We start from the raw sequence: 12,466 nt of genomic DNA on the forward strand, positions 1-12,466 counted from the left end.
TAATATTAGTAATACTATATGAATAATAATAGTCCTCATAATATTGCAAACTGAATATCTAGAAGACACAAACTGCTTGAGTTACATTTTTAATCTCTAAACTGTCATTCCACAGATTTCTGTCTTGTTCATAATTCACCTATATTATGCTGACACTTAAGACAGTTTTTGATCTTGACAATTTTTGCCAATTTGTTTTTTTTTTGTGTCATTTTAGCATGACCATACCAGCATATGATACAATAAAAAAGATGCCTTCAATAAAGGATTTGTAAAATAAAGTTAAAATTTTGTTGTCCACATTAAAATATCTCACTTTCCCCGGAAAATACATTTGCATTTTTTATTTCTGAACTGTCATTCCACAGATTTCTATGTCTTGCTCATAATCTATCTTTATTATACTGACAGTTTTTGACAAGTGCATATTGTAAAACAGTGAATTTAACATACTTCAAATACATCAAGAGAAATTTGCTCCAGAAACGTTTCATATGAATCAGTGAAATTTACACCATATTGCTTTGTACCAGTTTTGGCTATAGACTCCACGCAAATGGCCGAGATCGGAACCAAGAAAATGTCAAAAAAAATGCATAATGATTTTGTTACAATAATTCAGTTGCACTCTGTTTTTGGTGTCATTCTTGTACAAATATAGGAAATAAAAATAGCACAGACATTTCTGACATTCCAACATGTTTGATACATACACCATTAAAAAAACAACACTCAATGTTATCTCAGCACAGGATACTTTACATACATTCTCCACTATGTCAGCATTCACTTCACATTATACCAGTCAGTTTTCTTCATGTTTTCTTAGATCACCGTGTTCTCAGACTTTCTCTGCTTCTTCTTCATCCAGCTGCGGTCTGGGGCTTGGCAGCAGCATCCATACAGCAGAGCAAAGACAACCAGAGACAACGTTCCCAGCACAAACACTCCAATGACCACAGCACCGCCCAGCGCCCACGGCTCCTGATGTATTCGATGTAGAAACCATTCCACCCAGTCCTCAGGTGGAGCTAATGGTTTCAGTTAATCTAGCACGCTGAGACATAAACCACATAAAAGTTTTGATGGAGGAACAATGAGGAAATGTAACTGGATAGATTGTTAGTGGCTATCATTGGAAGTTAAAACTCATGGAGCTACACTATCTGTCTGAAACTAACATTAAACTAGCTTTTTTTAATCAACATGCTTCATAAAAATGTGCTGATGTTACAGGCTATTATTGACCGCCATGCTCAGTTTAGAAACTTACCTCTCTACAGCCATGTCCCGCTGAAAGATCCACTCACGGCTCAGTGACTCCCAACAAAGTGTGAATACATTGTAATGTGTTAGAATTGATGGTTTCAGCTGCTGCTGTGATCCACTGGCAGCCCTGGAGCTATGTGAATACGTTCAGGGCAGTTACAGTTAACTGTTAGTTCCCTTTCCAGCTTACATTCAGTTACTGTGTGAGGGCAGGACAAACAAGCAACAGGTCCTGGTTAATGTTTACCAGAAACACTGACTGGTAGGGGCAAAGCAGAGATCAGATGATAAGGTGTGCACACTATGGTCAGCTTTTGAGGGTGAGGTTTTGATTTAAGCTTCATTTGATAGTTTGAATAAGTAGACTGGATCATAACATTTTTTATGGACGTATGAATCTTTATTTGATCCTAAAAAAAGAAACAAAAGTTGTATATTCAATTTTACATAAATTACATGTACTGCATTTCAATTTAATAACAAATAAATCACTTCCCTTCAAGAGCAACACTTCCATGTTGTAAGAACAAGAATACATTTTTAACCGCTGGCTGTATTGGCACAGTAAAAGAAAAGAAGCTTTACAGCTGACCAGCAGAGGGCGCTGTGTCTTCACTGCATCACAGTCTCTGCTGAAAACATGGAATTACAAGAAAACACCAGGGAGAGAAAGAAAGAAGGAATGTCTGTACAACATGACTATTATGTTTTCACATTCCAAATGAGTGAACAGGGCACCGGACCAGCTCATTTGTAAAGGTGGAGTGACACAAATCAGCTTTCCCACTGTCTCTTTTCATCCATGGCTCCACTGTAGGGCTCTTGTTGTTGGACTGGGCTGTCACACAGAGTTTCATTGTCCTGGTCTGAAATGAATCGTGATGAGTTGTGCCACTCTGCTGATTTATGTGGATTCCATTTGCATGGCTTTCTGAATCCAGAACTAGAAAAATCCTGCCATCCTTCCCTTGATGAACCTCCTTCAAAGGTTTCCTCCTACAAAGAACAAAATCCAGATTGAGTGTAAATACAGATCCTGAATCGGATGGGTGATTGCGTGAAGGATGGCAGAAAGTATTCAAGTGCAATTTACTTGAGAAGTCTTTTCTGAGTCAGCCTCAGGCAGGCTGTAGAGGCCGGACCCTGGACCCCTGGTATTTTGGTTTCCCACAGCAGCAGCAGTGTACGCAGGACAACACGATCAGAAAGAGAACCGTGGCTGCAAAACAAGAGACAGAGAGACAGAGAGACAGAGAGACAGAGAGACAGAGAGACAGAGAGACAGAGAGACAGAGAGACAGAGAGACAGAGAGACAGAGAGACAGTGAGAGGACACAGGGGATGGGTACAAGTTAGAAAACGCTTGGGGGGACTTTTTGTATAATTTTTGTCCTTTTTTATCTTTGAATATTTTTGTTTGTATTGTTTTTACTATGCATATCAATAAAGAAGATTACAATTTAAGAATAAAGTTGGAATTTCTGGGGGGGGGGGAAACGCTCAAAAATAAGGAAGGATAAAGTCAAACTTGTATTATAAGTGCCAGGCATAGAAAAACAAAGAGTGAGATGTTTTCCATTTCAAGGATAAAAAAGAGATATCAAAAATAAAGTTAAAATTCCACAAGTTAGAATAGGAAAGTATACATATTTACTTTTATAGGTCTAATTAATATTTCACTTTTGTAGTCAAATGTCCAGGATTACTAGTGGAGACCTCAGCATCGTCAACAGACTGTTTCAGTTTATTCCAAACATTTCCACCGACACTTAAAATACAAAATCAAAATTTTCACTAAAAACAACAGCATCCTAAAGATTCAACTTCAAGGTCTTTCATTTCACATTTAAAAACATTAAGTGACACCAGCTCCTTGAGTTAAAGCCATTCTGCAATAAATTCCAGGCTGAGGGTGCAGAATACCTAAAAGCCCTTTCTCAGTTTCTGTACAAGCTTTTGGGACAGAAAGCATTAAAAAGTCCTGGGAGTGCAGTGAGTACTGTCCAGCACTTTTCTGTATGATAAAGACACAGAGGTAATGTGGCAGCAGACCAAGAATAGCTTTATAAATGAAAATGTACCAACAGGTCTAGACCACTCTATGTCAGAGCTTTACAATTGGTAATGAACCTGAAGGAAGCATGGTAGGCTGCATCAGTCTTGTGAGGACACTGAGCAGTGATGTGCATGTACAGAAGATCACCATAGTAAAGAACCGGTGTAAACGTTGCAGCAACAAGACGCTTCTTTACATTAAAAGAGAAACAGGATTTGTTTGGAAAGTAAAAACTCAGTTGAAGCCTCCTCTTTCTCACAAGGTACAGCACATGTTGTTTGAATGTTGTTACATGTCGACTAACAAGCTAAGAGCTCTGTTTTTCTCGTTCCCTCAAACCTGCGCAGTGCGCTGCAAACTCACCTACAAACAGGATGAGCACAAAGAAGGCTCCCAGCTCCAGAGGACTGGCTTTTGGTAGTCCCTGCAGTTTGATCCAGACCTTCTGAAGAATATCCAGCACTTCCTCTTTCACCTCCATGTTGCCTCTGAGATGTTGGTCCCACCGAGACGTTCGACAGAAATGCAGCTGGTAGCTTTCAGGAAGGAGACGTCACTGCACTGCACCTGAAAAAACAGAAGAATACTTTAAATGATCGGGACGGGAAGATTGAGATGTAGAAGTTTATTTTCATCCTCGGCTCCACCCTTCACGGCTGCAGTTTTAGACCTCCACCCTGTAATTACCCCCAAGCCTGGTAAGCATATACAATCTTTATCCTTAAATACTTTTTCTTCATGGGCACCCTCTCATTAAGTACCAGCACCTCTAATTAGCCCTTTGATACACTTACCTTACACATAGGTGTGTGTGTGGATTGACCATGTGTCTATAATGTGTGTGGTCCTGTCTACAATGTTTGTGTGATTCAACGCTCCACAGTGGGTGCGTTTGGTTAGTATCCACGGACACGAGGCCCCGTCCTGCATGTTCAGTGTAATTATAAACAGGGCAGACTATTTCAGGCATGGCATTTCAAGACTCAGGCCTGTCATCGTCGTCACTGAGGCAGCTGTGTGTGGGTGAGATCCTGCAGTCTGACACAGGCTGTACAGGAGACAAGGACACAGGGAGCAGGACCTTTTAAATGTTCCTCGTGTCCCTCACAAGTGCCGGCCAGAGAGCTTTCTGTTTTTGTGCACCAAAAGTGTGGAACTCTCTTCTTCTGGACATTAAAACAACAAGCTCTTTGAGTGTTTTTAAAAGTAAACTGAAGACTTCTCTTTTTAATCTGGCTTTTAACAGGGAGTCATTTCCTTTAAGCCCTGGACTGCATTATTAAATTATGAGCATTGTTTTAGCATCATTTGTATTTATTTATTTTATTTTATCTTATTATATAATATTTTATGTTTAGATTTAATTTCTGGTATTTGTCTGATTAGATTTTATTACAATGATTATATTTCATTTTTCTGATCTTATTATCATGGTTTTATTTTATTTTTCAGTTTTTATTTAATTAATTTTATTATAATAATTCGATTTTATTGCAATGACTATTTTATGTTTCTGATTTTATTTAATTGATTGTATTATAATGATTTTATTTTATTGTAATGACTTTATTTTATTTTTCTGATGTTATTCAAATTATATCATTTTATTTTATTGATTGTTTTAAAATGATTTTATTTTTCTTATTTGATTTTATCATAATGATTTTATTGAATTTTTCTCATTTTATTGTATTGATGTTATTACCATGATTTTATTTTATATTATGATATTTCTCTTGTTTTCATTCTATCATTTGATCATCATGACTTAATTCAAGTATTTTAAACCCTTTTCTTTCCTCTTCTACCTCTTGCTGTTGTTTTCTGTCTCTGTTCTTCTGTGAAGCACTTTGAGCTGCATGCTTAAATGTATGAAAGGTGATATATACATAAAGATGAGTTGAGACCTATTTTATACAGTCTATGGTTGAGACAGTGAAGACAGTCACCTATCATCAACTTTAAATGCACGTGTATGCCTTGTAATGATGAACTCAGGTGTAATGTCATTAATGAGGGACGTGCTGCTTTCATTATGACAGACGGAGGGGTTTATAATGTCTTATATCAAACATAATAAGATGAAGAATATAAATACAGATCCTGCTCTCTGTGTGTCAACATCTTGAGACACATTAGCATCCTCGTCCGTGACTCGTTGAACTACTTTAAAACCAAAACAAGCTTTAAATGTGATTATTTAACACCGACTGTTCATAGAGATGTATACTATGTCCTTTTTTCTATCTGTCTGTCATATATTAAAATACTTTATGATGAATTAGAGTAGGTTTAATGATGTGTCCCAAAGCAGTTTAAACATGTTGTGACAGTAAACTGTTAGTTAATGATGCTAACGATGGTTTAGCGACCTAATGTTAAATTACTACGAGATTAGGATTATTATTCAACCCTCAGGTGTCTTTATGCCTGAACTAGTTACAGGATTAACACGTTCACTTGCCGTAGTTTCTGTTCACAGTACCATAAAGTGTTTAAACATGAAGTTTGACTCATTAATAATCTGTAAATAACGAGTTTAAGCTAACAGTCACTCACCAACGAACTTCAGTAACAGACTAACTGACGTGAGTCCGGATCGGTCCGGATCAGAGTTCAGCAGGTGGTGCTGTCTGATCGATCCGGGGAACTGTTAGCTGATGTTTCTTTATTTTTTTTATCAACAAATATTTTAAAAAATATGATTAAATACAGTTAAGTTCATTTGCCTCAACATGCCTGTGGGTTGTGTTACTAGGCAACAGTGTAAAAAGAATGCTCCCAAGTCTTCAGAGATATGTATCCCATAATAACTATACTCTACTGCGTGGGTTCCCAGACTTCTCAGCCCGCGACCCCCAAAAAATACAGGTGCCAAAGACTCCCACTGTCCCTCAAAGTGATTTAATGTGGCTACATTTAGCTGGTCTGCAGATAATGAACCTACCTATATGAGCATGTCATATAGGTATCTTTTTTGCCAGATGACTGTCATATAGTTAACTGCCAAAAAATTAGCAAAAAACTCATCTATTTTCAAGATTTTATTTTCAATATTTTTTAATATAATGGGTTAAATGTACTATTTTAGATAACTTAAAAAAAAAAGAACATTCTAGAAGACATCTAGAGATAGAAGATACAGGAGAGCAAGACTGAGCACACTGGTGAAGAAGGCCAGCTCAGTCCTGGACCCTGTGGAGGTGGTGGCTGACAGGAGGATTATGGCCAATCTGTTGTCCTTGATGAACATTTCTCTTTTTAGATATATATTCTGATAGATTAGATATATGTTGACATAGAGTGGTCTAGACCTCCTATGTTTGTAAAAGCATCTTGAGATAACGTTTGTTATGATTTTGCGCTATACAAATAAAGATTGATTGATTGATCTCACGACCCCCCATTTGTGTCTTGAGACCCCCCAGGGGGTCCCGAACCCCACTTTGGGAACCCCTGCTCTACTATACAATACAGAACTGTATTATATTAACTGTATTATACTATACTATACTATACTATACTATACTATACTATACTGATATAATAGTTTAGTGCAGTGTACTATAATTTACTATACTGACATTAAAGTATAGTACAGTATACTATAATGTACTATACTGACATTATAGTACAGTACAGTATACTATAATGTACTATACTGACATTAAAGTATAGTACAGTATACTATAATGTACTATACTGACATTATAGTATAGTATACTGTACTATTCTGCATTATACTGGAGGCTACTGTACTATATTATACTGTACTGTACTATACTGACATTATTCTGTACTGTACAATACAAAACTGTACTAAAGTATCTACCATAATGCACTATGCTATACTACTATACTGTACTATATTATACTATACTATACTTTACTATACTATACTATACTGTAATATACTATATTTTTACTGTACTGTGTTATATTGTACTATACTATACTGTACTATACTTTACAATACTACAATACTACTGTACTATACTTTATTATATTATACTATAATATACTGTACTGCTATACTGAACTATACTTAACTATGATGTACTATATTATACTATTATGTTATACTGTACTTAACAGCACTTTACTGTACAAAACTATACTATACTGCTATACTGTACTAAACTATACTGTACTATACTGTACTATACTGTACTATTCTGCACTTAACTATACTTTACTTTGCTATACTACTATACTGTACTATGCTGTACTTTGCTGTACTAAACTATACTATACCACTATACTGTACTAAACTATACTGTACTATACTATACTATACTGTACTATACTATACTGTACTATACTATACTGTACTATACTATGCTGTACTATACTATTCTGTACTATACTATACTACGTTTTATACAGTAATTTACAGAATGGGTTTCCCAACTACTAACTTTCAGGCCTGCTAGTTGCCATGTTCTTCAACTTATGTGACACATCAATCACACTGTTCAGAATCACATTTTATCTACATAATAAAAAAGTCAGGCTTTAGCTGCACAGTTTTGTTTCAAACCAAAAGATAGATTTTACATCCAATATTGTGTCTCAACTGTGTTAGTTCTACACACAATACCCACATGTTTTAACTTTGTGAAGTGGATATACAGTATGTATAAGCAAACAGTTGCCAGTGGAAGGTATGGATTAATAAACATTCAGTCTTTTCACATTCCCTCCCCTTTTTTGCTCTCTTTTGGTCATTACCAACCTTTAGATGAGATGTCTGTAACTTAAGCTGATAAACACTCCACTACTCCCACTCTTTTTCTGTTTTGTTGCTGTATAGGAAATGTACAGTGTTTTTTTTCAGAGCTTTCTACTGCAAAACAAAACACCACCAAGAGATTGGCGAGAGAGAAAGAAAACTTAAAGCTGAAAGATGCTACAATGCAGCATTTTTTTTCAGAAATTATTACATTTTTTTAAATATTTTTTGTCAATATTTTCATAATTTTTATATTTTATATTTCTGATTTTTGATTGCTTTAATCTTAATGCTACAATGCAGTTTTTTTTTAATTTTGTTTTTAGTTTTTAATTCCATTTTCTATTTTTCTCGGCAGTATCACTGGTAGGAATTTATAGTTTATAATTTTATCATTTGTTTTTATATTTTTTATATTTTGTATTTCAGATTTTTTCATTGTTCTGATTCTTTATCTTTTGTTGTTTTTATTCTTCCAACATTGTTCTATTTCCTTTTATTTGTCTTCCTCACATTTCTCTGTTATTGTCTTTTCTCATCAGAGAAAACAGAGCCAGCGCCTTCTAGTGGTCAAAGTCATCGACTAGTGAACGAGTCGATGAATTGGTGAAACCCTTACTACACTGTGCTATACTACACTACACCATACTGACATAGTACACTCTTTGCACACATATAAACACTATCATACTGGACTTCTGTTCTGTAAAAGTTGAAGTGTAAGTAATGGAAAAAAAGAACCACAATTTGACTTAAAACACAAAAACGCAAACAGTTAAGGACACTTGTTGTTCAGGAAGTGTATGTGTGTCATCAGACAGATAACTGCTATCTTTTATCACCTTCTTTTTTTGTGTGGTTGGTGAAACTTCTCAGTCTGTGGTTTAGAGATGAAACAACAGTCTGCACCTCCTGCAACAGGAACCTGATTTCCTGACAAAACTCTGTGTGGTTCATTAAATAAAGTTTTACTCTTATACACAGATCCTTTTCTTGTACACTTTTCTCCCAGCTTTGTTTTATTTTGGAAGAACCCCCCCTCCCCAATATTTCATCAAAATATATTAGTGCAGCTAAATATGCTTCATCTCACATTCATGTTTATCTCTAGGTGTTTGCATACTTGTGTTTTTTTTCCTCTCATGTCAGCCACCTGCTGGATTTAGTCTGAAGAATGTCTGACCTTTGCTGCCGGCCCTCTGTGCTCTCTCGTCTTTGTCCCTCTGCTGCACTCCTTCACCATGTTTCAGAATAATTCCAAAACACCAAAACAAACAGCAAACACCTCATCGCAGTGAAGAAGAGAGGATAACTTCTTTAAGATGTAGTCAGGAAACACACTTTTCTAGATTTGAGTGGACTTCTTTGGTTGTTTACATGTAGCTGGAATGATAGTTTTCTTTTAAAAACAAAGTGTAAAGATGACTTGAGTTTCTTGACATAAAAGCAGACTCTTACCTCTGTAGTAAATGTGTGTAACTCCACTTTGAGCACGTCTGTTTCCACTTGTTAACTCTCCAAACTCAGCTGTACACAAAACGTCCTGGAGATGTTTCACAGACCTTCTCTTCTCCTTCTTCTGGGTCTCACCCTCCCCCTCTCTTCTCTCCTCTCTTGCGTTTTCGTGAGTTTGTATGTGGTGCCTGCTGGTCTCACCCACTCTTCATCTAATTAGCCTGCTGCACTTCAGACTGAGACCAGCTCTGGATGTTTGGAGGTAATTTGACTCTTTCTGCAGATCAGCAGCTGTTTGTCTGCGACTGTTCCTCCTGCAGCGTGTGTTCACTTTCTTCCACTTTGACTGCTTACTCCTGTTCCCAGCAAGTCTGAGTACCTCCTCCTCTTCTCTAACCCTCCTTCTTTCTCCTCCCTGCCTCTCCCCCTCCCAGAACCTTTCCAAATAGAGGTGTTCACTACTGCTTATGCTCGTCTCCCACTCCCCCTCAGCCCTGGTCTTCTCCGTACATCTGAGTTCCCTTTATGAGTTTTCCCCTCCTCTCTCACTCATGGTCACTGAAGACCAGCTGTGCCAGAGCCTCCTTTTTTGTTCTCAGTAACCAGGGAGACCAGACTCCTTCCAAAAGGAGCAGGGGGAGGTGTTTGTGTGTGTGCATGTGTGTGCATCCATCTGGTGTCCTGCCAGCTATTACTCAAGAGCATGAACATTAGCGTTTGCGGTCCACTCTGTCTTATTTCCACATCATGCACACATGAGAAGTTGTGAACACACATTTTCAGTAAGTGAGGTTCTGGACCTGGTCTAGTTCCTCCTCCATCCACATCAGAGGTGGGGTCTCCTGAACCACTGAAAGGGTGTCTCAAAGGATACAATAAAGAACAATGAAGGCGGTTCCTCTCTCTTTGTAGCTGTTTATGTTCTTAAATTAACCCTGGCTGCTGTTTGCTCTGATGAAAGTCAGTTGTGTGGGTGTCGACATACATTACAACAATTTCCAATGAATTATAAGTTCCTCATGTCCACATGATTGTAACTCATTTCCCTGAGAAACTTATCAGGGCACTCTGACGATTTCAGTCTTTTCACACTCCCTCATTTTTTGCTCTCTTTTGGTCATTACCAACCGTCAGATGAAATGTCGGTAACTATAGAAAATAAACACTCCACTATTCCCACTGTTTTGGTGCTGTTTAGGAAATGTAAGTGTTTTTTTCAGCGCTTTCCACTGCAGAACAAAACACCACCAAGAGATTGGTAAGAGAGAAAGAAAACGTTTAGGTTTATGGGCAGAAAAACAAAATAATAAGCTAAAGGATGCTACAATGCAGTTTTTTTTTAAATGTCCTATTTTTTTTATTTTCTATTTCTAGGCAGTATCACTTGCAGGAATTTATCATTATTTTATTCTATATATATTTTTTATTTTTTTTATTTATGTTTTTTTATTGCTGTAATTTTTTATTTTTTGTTGTTGTTATTAATCCAACATTGTTCTTTTTCCTTTTTTTGTCTTTCACACATTTCTTTTTTATTGTGTTTTGTTTCTTTCTTATTTATAAGCACTTTGTAACCCTGGTTTGATTATTCAATTTATTGTTATTATTATAATTATTATTGTTGTTCTAATTTTCTTCTTCTGATTATTGTTGCTATTATTGTTATTATTGTTATTATTATTATTATTATTATTATTATTATTATTATAATTATTATTATTATTATTATTACTATTATTATCATTATTATTATCATTATCATTATCATTATTATTATTATTATTATTATTATTATTATACTAAGTATTATCATTATTATTATTATTTTATTATTATTATTATTATTATTATTATTATTATTATTATTATTATACTAAGTATTATCATTATTATTGTTACTTTGCTTGTTATTTTTATTTATTTTATCGTGTTGTTTTATTTATTGTGTTTTAATCTGTCTGTAAAGCGACCTTGAGTGTTTGGAAAGGCGCTTCTAAATAAAATGTATTATTATTATTATTAATAATATATATATATATATATATATATATATATATATATATATATATATATATATATATATATATATATATATATATATATATATATATTTACATTTTATTACTGTTATTGTTATTGTTATTATTATATAGCTGAGGGAAACTATAGAGTTGGGTTATGATTCTCTGTGAGGTTGTCACGAGGAGATAATTTCATTTTAACCATAAAAACACTGCTGCCTTTTTTTCATGAAGCACACGTCATTATTTTGAAGTAAACACTTTCAGTTCATTGCATAAACTTAATTTGAGTGACCTTCCCTTGTTTGGCTACGCACACACATCCCTCATCGACTCGTTGACTCATCAGCACATTCATTATCGAATGGGACAGAAAGCTAAAATGAAAAGCAGTACTGGAGTCAGTGGAGTCCAATTATGGAGCAAATCTGTACTTACAAACAGATGTTTGTCTTCGTCTGGATTCTTAATTAGACTAAAAAAATGCTTTGATGTCAGAAAGATCTTGTACTGGAAACTGATATGTGAACCGCCCTGATCTTGTTAGGATTGTTATGTTGTTAATTTGCTCTATTTTTAAATTAAAATGTCAGTAATGTGTAATGTGAAAAAAAAAATCCCAAAAAACATAAAAAAATAATGTGAATAAAAATTAAATAACATTAAATAAAATACATTTAAAAATAAATAAATAAATAAAATAAAATACATAAAAAAATAATAAGAAATAAAATAAATATAATAAAATAAAGTGAACTAAACAAAAATTAAATTAAATTAAATAGAAATAAAATAAAAAAGCGAACTAAAATTAAAGAAAATAAACTTATTTAAATTAAAATAAAATAAAATAAACTTACTATAATTAAATAAAAATAAAAAATAAAGTGAACTAAAGTTAAATTAAATCAAATTAAACTTAAAACAATAAAA

The 12,466-nt window shown here is 34.8% G+C and overlaps 1 long non-coding RNA gene across 2 annotated transcripts; it reads right to left on the bottom strand.

The window, feature by feature from the left end:
* Positions 1-1,721: 1,721 nt before the first annotated feature.
* LOC117830161 lies at positions 1,722-9,839 on the bottom strand. Of its 2 annotated transcripts, none has more exons than XR_004634740.1 (4): positions 9,516-9,839; positions 3,689-3,892; positions 2,363-2,488; positions 1,722-2,265 (listed from the first exon to the last, which is right to left on the bottom strand). It is a non-coding gene; the product is annotated as an uncharacterized LOC117830161 (long non-coding RNA). The 2 variants fall into 2 exon arrangements; XR_004634739.1 differs by lacking the exon at positions 9,516-9,839 and adding an exon at positions 5,885-6,103.
* Positions 9,840-12,466: the final 2,627 nt, after the last annotated feature.

This window comes from Notolabrus celidotus, chromosome 18 (genome assembly GCF_009762535.1).
Source record: "Notolabrus celidotus isolate fNotCel1 chromosome 18, fNotCel1.pri, whole genome shotgun sequence".
Lineage (NCBI taxonomy): Eukaryota > Metazoa > Chordata > Actinopteri > Labriformes > Labridae > Notolabrus > Notolabrus celidotus.